The following is a 7,249-nucleotide window of genomic DNA, read 5'->3' on the forward strand; positions in this document are numbered from 1 at the left end:
CTCCTTCTTCCTTAGTTTTAGCTCAAAGAAAGGATGAACAAAATTTTTCTTTCTTTCTCTACAACTCACGGCAATGGAGGGGAATACCACACTCACACACATTTTTTTTCATTCTTTTCTTACACATACACCTTTGTTTATTATTTCTCCCTAATGCACCAACAAAACATGTTTCATGACATGTTTTGCCCATCCTCTCTTGCCATGGCCGGCCACTTCATGTTGGGGGAAATTTGACATGCAAATCCCTTATTTTTGCATGCATGAGCAACTAGTCATCACACATTTCCCCATCATACTTTCAAAGTTCACTACTAGGTCCTTTCTAGTGAAATTCACATTTATAACACTAAATCGAAACATCAAAAATGTCACACACAAATTAACACATATCATAGGCATCAAAATAAATTTTAAATTATTTTTATGCCTCGGTTTTGTGGTCCCGAAACCACATCCCGACTAGGGTCAATTTTGGGTTGTCACATTTTAAACCTTATTAGCTCGAGGAAGTCGATATCCTGATTGAACTCATTAACTTTAATCAAAGTTACCCGAGGAAAGAAAACTAATATACAATTTAAGCTAGTGCTCTCACTATTAATACTTTTGCCGATGGCAATTCCTTTCATGAAAATTACAGAAATTCCAGATACCAGAATTATCACAATCCTATGATCGATTCAAAAATACAACCATGACAGACATAGTTATTGCAAACCAAAGAACACACTTTAAAGAGGAGTCATGATTGATAATTCACAAAATAAGAATAAGAGAAGAACTAAGATACAGAAGAATAGTCTCACATAAGTTTTCACCGTCAACTTTTATTCCAATCACACTAGAATAGAGTCCCAAAGAAACAGGGTAATGCCAATCATAAAATAAACAGACCCATCAGTGCTTTCATCTAACATTAAAGCTGGCTAACATTTTCACTTGGTCAGAATTTTATCAGAAAACGGACATTCACATGAACCCCTAAGGATGAATGAATATATATACAGAATACTTAGAAGAAATCATTGTAATCTATTCAACCATAACTGTTACACACAGACATATTTAAATTCAAACATCATTTCTCCGACTAATTTTGTTATCATAAACCCTGTATTATTCTATTCACTGACGAAAATCAAATCGGAAGGGATTTCGGCAAACACTTAATTTAGACTCCATACCTAATTGAGTCAATTAGCTGAGACTAACTTCTTCTTTAACCGTGACATTGCGTAGTCCGTATAATCTTTAAAATATTATGATATTTCTTCCGAAGCTATTTTCAGTTTCCAAATTATTCTGTTCTCTGTATACATTACTAATTATTTCACCACTATACTCTTTGGTTTCACACTTGTGAACTTATTCAACATAATCCTCGTGAATTTTCGTTATAAAGCAACACCGGTAAGGGAGTGAGGTCGTAAAGCCTCTAACTTGACTCTCAGAAATACACACATATGACTTAGCATTCATCATTAATGTAATATAATCATAATCACTTAGTTCACTCCAAGCAAATTAACACACTTATCTATTTTACAAATGTTTTTTGTCATCCATAATTTCAAACAATGAATTTACTTACTCGAGCTCAATATTAATATCTAATTAAATTCCAACACTTAGCTTCAATTTTACTTACCAACATTTGTCAAATTAGAGAACATCTTATGGTTTTGAGTACGTTGTTTACTTGATGCCACAGTCCAACTCTGGTCTTACACGATGTCTCATATTGATGCCATGTCCTAAACATGGTCTTACATGAATCACATAACGATGCCAACGCCATATCCCAGATATGGTCTTACATGGGATCACATATCGATGCCAATGCCATGTCCCAGACATGGTCTTACATGGGATCACATATCAATGCCAATGCCATGTCCCAGACATGGTCTTACATAGGATCACATATTGATGCCAATGCCATGTCCCAGACATGGTCTTACATGGGATCACAATGCTATAGCCCAGCTTTGGTCTTACATGTCATTACGATGCCATAGCCCAGCTATGGTCATACACGTGCTCACATGTATTGCCATAGTCCAACCATGGTCTTATCTGTCAATTCATCATTGAACAATCGTACTCATCTCCCGCTTTCTACTCAATTTGATCTTCTAATTAAATTTTCATACTATTATAATATTTTTGGTTCCATAATAAAGTCATAAAACAAAACATTATATATTCTCTAATTTAACAATGAAACATGAGATTCAACTATATAGACATATTTATTATACATTATTCAAACAAGTGTACATACACACTTTTCGTCCACTGGGTAAGTTTACTTATCATATTCACTTAATCAAATAGGTTGGCACATAACATCATATGAATACCAACATACGTGGATGAGCTTATCTCAACATAAACTTTTGTTTCATTTCACCTTTCCACACTCCTCAACTTATGGTTATATTATTTGTTACATTATCGCATGCATATTCATGAACTTCTATTCATACCTTTCCAAATTTTCGACACATCATAGGCACATTTCAATCATCTCAATATCTTTTTCAGCATTATCGATAAATAGCTCGGTTGGAAGTCATCTTTGTCTTAACAAAACAATTTCGTTAGAGCTGTGAGATATCACACTATCATGAATAGTAATATGGCATGTATAGCTAGACTCACATACGCTATGTTAGTCCAAGAGTTGACTAAACCATAGCTCTAATACCACTAAATGCAACACCCCTTACCCGTATTCGACGTTAGAACAGGGTGCGAGGTGTTACCAGACATAAACTCACACAATCATACAAAATCGAGACATAAATTTTCTTCCAAATTTAAAACTTTTCATTCACATGTATATCGTCCCTTATATGGGCCCTCAAGGCCCAAAACATACATTGGTGTGGTTCAAGACTCAATCGAGAACTCTTAGAACTTATACAACACTTAGAAAATTTTTCTATTTTGGAGGGTCACACACCCGTGCAGGTAGGCCGTGTAGTCACATATGCCCGTGTGGCTTGGGACACGTCGTGTCCTCAGCCCGTGTAAATCTCTGTTTATGACGTTATCAACTAAATTGAGGTCACAAGGCCAAGTCACATGCCTGTGTGGTTAGGCCGTGTCCTCCACACTGCTGAGACACACGGCCGTGTCTCCACCCGTGTGTTTACTACTGGGTATTCTGTTTTACCTAATTAGGATGTAGGGGACACACGATCGAATCACACGTCCATCAAGCTGACTGTGTGTCACACATGGCCTAGACATACGTGTGTCTGCCCTTGTGGACAAATACAAGGCTATTTTTCAAGCCAATTGCCATCCTTATTTGCACAAACACATACATGACTTCAAGGGCACTTAACATGGCATAATTGAGCACTTAAAACATACATAAACAAGACATGATCATGATCATTCCATCTTTACTAATACATGCATAAAACTTCATACTTTGTCTAGCCAAATTTATAAATTTGCATGCACTAAGAGTTGAAGTTTACTTCCATTTAACATACTCATGTCTTAATTATTATCATGCTATTCACTCACAATTCCATCATCAAACATCCATAGTCACATCCACAATTCATCCATGCCAAACAATTTTAACCACATCATGTATGACCTTGGCACATGTATGCATATATGAATAGATTTACAACCAAATAATCAATATAAACCATATCTCATGGCCATATAAAAAATGAATCACTAATTCATTATAAGCCAACACACTTGGCCAAATTAATAATGACATAATTAATCAAAAGAAGAAGTCCCTATACATACCATAAACTTAAAATACTTGTGTTCATTTATACCCAAATTATAGCTTGATATTGTGATGGCATCTCTGGCGGTCTCCAACCCGAGCTAGTTAAATTAACCTATAAGACATGGGAAAGGAAGGGGGTAAGCTATATAGCTAAGTAAGTCCATATGAAAATAATGAGCAACTCATGCTAGTCATATACTATGCTTGACAATATAAGCACAAGTTAGTATAAAAATAGCTATAAATCTCAAGGTTGTAATATAACCTATTCACATGTTTACTCTCTTTTGATTTATCAAAATAATTTAACATTACTCTACTTTCAGTCTAGCAGTCATAATTTCTCCATTGTAGCATGTTTCATTATTAGCAAATCATTTTAAACATCTTAGTAAAAGTACATGTTTCTTATGTATATTCATGTTTTCATGCATATAGCTCAACATATTTCAAATTGTAATAACTCTTTCTTTGCATACTTTCTTAACCATTTTAATAGGCAATTGGGCCAATATTTCCTTTCACTCATAACTGATAAATCACAATTCAAATGAACAACATTTACTATCTCACCAATCAATTCGGTCTCCAAAGCCTAACATATAGTCATCAATTGTGTTTCCATGCATTTATACATCATGACCATAAATCATCAATAATAGGGCTATCTCAAACTCACAATAACATGAAGTCAATACCTAAAATCTTTACGTACATACCTGTACCATCTCGTAACATAACCACTTACTTTCTCATCTTTACCATACCCGTTAAACACTTGGAATACTAAATGGATACAGGGGAAGTCTTTGCACATAAGCGCCACACATGTAGCTAAAGCTACCTCATATCTTATATCACATGAATGCTTGCTCTCGAGCAAATATCAGGCCTGGTCACACAAGCTGTCAGGTATCCGCAACCTCCACCATTTGACTACCCAAGAGTTGAAGAACATTCACCACCAATTCATCAAAGACCGTAGGTAGAAAGGACAATGAGAGACTACACTATGTATAATCTTGATGCTGTGTGAGGAAGCATTAATCGCCAAGCGATTAATGCTAACAATTTTGAGATCTAGCAAGTAATAATTCAAATGATCCAAAGGAATCGTGAATTTCGAGGATTGATGAATGAACCTTGAGCATTTTCTAACCATATGTGATACTTTTCAACATAATAGGGTATCTGATTACACCGTACATCTTCAGCTATTCCTTTTTTCTTTGATTGATGATGCTTTTATGTTGTTAGATTCATAGCCGGTGGACTCAATAAGCACATGGGATGAGCCAGCGAGATGGATTTATGTGAAATATTTCCTTTCAAGTAAAACCATGAAGCTCAGAATAGACATTACCAACTTTCGGTATCTCAAGAGAGAGTCATTATATGAAGTGTGGGAGTGCTTCAAACTCATGTTCATAAGTGTCCTTACCATGGTTTACAAGATTGGTTGCAATTACAAGTTTTTTACAATAAGCTTGATGGGAACTTGTGATCTAGTCTCGACAGAGCATTTGCAGATGCGTTCATGTTGAAGACATATGTTGATGGTTTCCAATTCATAGAGGATACAACATTGAACTCAAACATGTGGTTGGTTGAGTGGTTCACATACCAAACCAAACAACTGATCGTAAGTGCAGCTGGTAATTAGGACAAATTTCAACACATCCTCGATAGGTTGAACCACCTTAAAATAAGCTCGACAAAATCACAAAACCCAAACCAACCCCTTCTAACCAACTCAAATGCAGGGAATGATAGTGAAGGCACTAATTGAGGATGTCACAACTAACACAATCATGCGAAGTCCAACTACTTATAAAATAGGGGGTACCTACAATCAATGGGGTCCCTACAATTAAGGAGTACCCATCTTCAATCCACCTAGGCCTAATACACCATACCCAGCTCCGTAACCATTTAGGGTAGCCTAAGAAACTATGAGAAAACCCACCTTGAATAGCAACCCTCTAATACCCATTCGTGTAAGTAAACTAAAGGAAAGCTTACATTCGGTGTAAGCGGAAGTATGCTAATGCAAGGTTAATTGGGCCAAAATTTTCATATGCTGCAAAGCAATGCTTCCTTTAGTCTATTAAGGTATATTGAATCAAACCCAAATAGGGAAGGGAAAGAACATGCTAAGGCCATTACTCCTAGATTTGGAGTGGTGGTTAAAACCCTATTAGACTAGTGAGTGGAGAGGAGGTAGTAGGGAAGAAAGAGAGCACCTACACTCTTAGTGATGGAGATTGGGTGAGAGAGAGAATAGAAGCAAAAGTTGAACCCAAACAACCCAAATCTCAGGATAAGCCCATTGTACCCTCGAGTCAAGTACCCGTAACTTTTCTAACCTATCTCGAGGAAAGAAAGAAAAATGGGAGTAAGGAATTTCTAATTTTCATCAACATGTTTAAGGCGTTGAGTGGTAATCTCCTGTTGATAAATCTCTTAGATAAAATGTTGAAATATGTTAAGTTCCCTAGGGAAGTTATGTCTCAGAGGAAGAAGGTTGGGAGAGGAAAGAAAATTGCTCTTAATGCCAAGTGTAGTGCAATTGTGTCCATAAAATTTCCCCCAAAACTTAGGGACCCGGGTAACTTCACAATCCCTATAGAAATGGAGTGAATCACGAAAAAGCCCTTTGTGAGGGGTTAGTATCAATCTTGTGTCATTATCGATTTATTAGAGGTTAGGATTAGGGGACTTTAGGGAGACCTCAACGGCTTTGCAACTTTTTGTCCTTTCCAAGTGAGTCCTTGAGGAAGTCTTAGTTAGATTTTGGAAATTCATCCCATCAGTGGATTTTATTGTGTTAGACTTTGAGGAAGACCTAGAAATCCCTATCCTACTAGGAAGGCCATTTTTGGCAACCTCTAGGGCGACTATATATGTCGAAAAAGGGGAGTTGACGATGGACATAGATGGGGATGTCAAAATCTTTAAGTGCGTCGACTTCAACCTTAGTTCTAAGGAGTAGTCACTCTCTCAAGGGTATGAGTGTTAAGCGGTTGAGATGATATCTTATTATGCCACTGACCTTGTAACTATTGTGAAATGATGTGAACTTGTAGTTTTTAGCTCGATGCAAAAAAAAAAAAATCCAAAAATGAAAGAAATTCACTAAGCCATGGTGATCCTCAAGTAGCCTCAATCATGTAGCACCCCTCGCCCGTATCTAACGTCGGAACAGGGTTTGAGGTGCTACCGAACTTAAACTCAACGAATCTTAGGAAATCAGACCATAAAATCTTGATCAATTTAAAACTTTTCATTTCATAAGCAATCTGTCCCTTAATTATGCTTACGAGGCCCAAAACATACATTCGAGGTGATTTGGGATCGAATCGAGGGCTCGAGAAAAACTTAGAAAATTTCATGCCTTAAGGCTCCACACGCTCGTGTGGGTATAGGGCACACACCCGTGTGCTTGGGACACGCCCATGTCCTACACCAGTGTGGCCA

General features: G+C 36.8%; 1 non-coding gene across 1 annotated transcript; it reads right to left on the minus strand.

Moving 5' to 3' along the window:
- Positions 1-5,115: 5,115 nt before the first annotated feature.
- Positions 5,116-5,221, minus strand: LOC128290824 (small nucleolar RNA R71). The gene has a single exon (XR_008280609.1). It is a non-coding gene; the product is annotated as a small nucleolar RNA R71 (small nucleolar RNA).
- Positions 5,222-7,249: the final 2,028 nt, after the last annotated feature.

The sequence above is a fragment of the Gossypium arboreum genome, chromosome 3 (genome assembly GCF_025698485.1).
Source record: "Gossypium arboreum isolate Shixiya-1 chromosome 3, ASM2569848v2, whole genome shotgun sequence".
In the NCBI taxonomy this organism is placed as follows: domain Eukaryota; kingdom Viridiplantae; phylum Streptophyta; class Magnoliopsida; order Malvales; family Malvaceae; genus Gossypium; species Gossypium arboreum.